Here is a 470-nt window from a genome sequence, read left to right as displayed (position 1 = left end):
AGGATGTCGTTCCTGTCAGTAAATACTTTACCGAAAGTACTGAGTGCATCTTATCGTGACACCGAAAGAAGAGAGGTTGCGCAGTCCCTGGCGAGACTAATGAATTCATTCTACCTTAGGTTGTTTCCCAAAGGCGGCGAGCTGGCGGAAACGTTAGCACGCCGGGCGAAATGTGTAGCGGCATTTTGTCTGTCTTTACGTTCTGAGTTCAAATTCCGCCGAAGTCGACTTTGCCGTTCATCCTTTCGGGTTCGATAAATTAAGTACCAGTTGCGTACTGAGTCAATTTAATCGACTGGCCCCCTCCCCCAAAATTTCGGACTTTATGCCTAGAGTAGAAAAGAATACCTAAGGTTGTTTCCCTTCGTTGACTAACTACTTAAGGCTGGGTACATTTTATTGTAGTACCGCTACTATGATAGCGTCTCGCAACCTTACGTTGATAGTTTGTCTAACAGCATAGAGGGTTG

The sequence above is a fragment of the Octopus bimaculoides genome, chromosome 7 (assembly GCF_001194135.2).
Source record: "Octopus bimaculoides isolate UCB-OBI-ISO-001 chromosome 7, ASM119413v2, whole genome shotgun sequence".
Taxonomy (NCBI): Eukaryota; Metazoa; Mollusca; class Cephalopoda; order Octopoda; family Octopodidae; genus Octopus; species Octopus bimaculoides.
Note: the sequence above shows the minus strand (reverse complement) of the source record.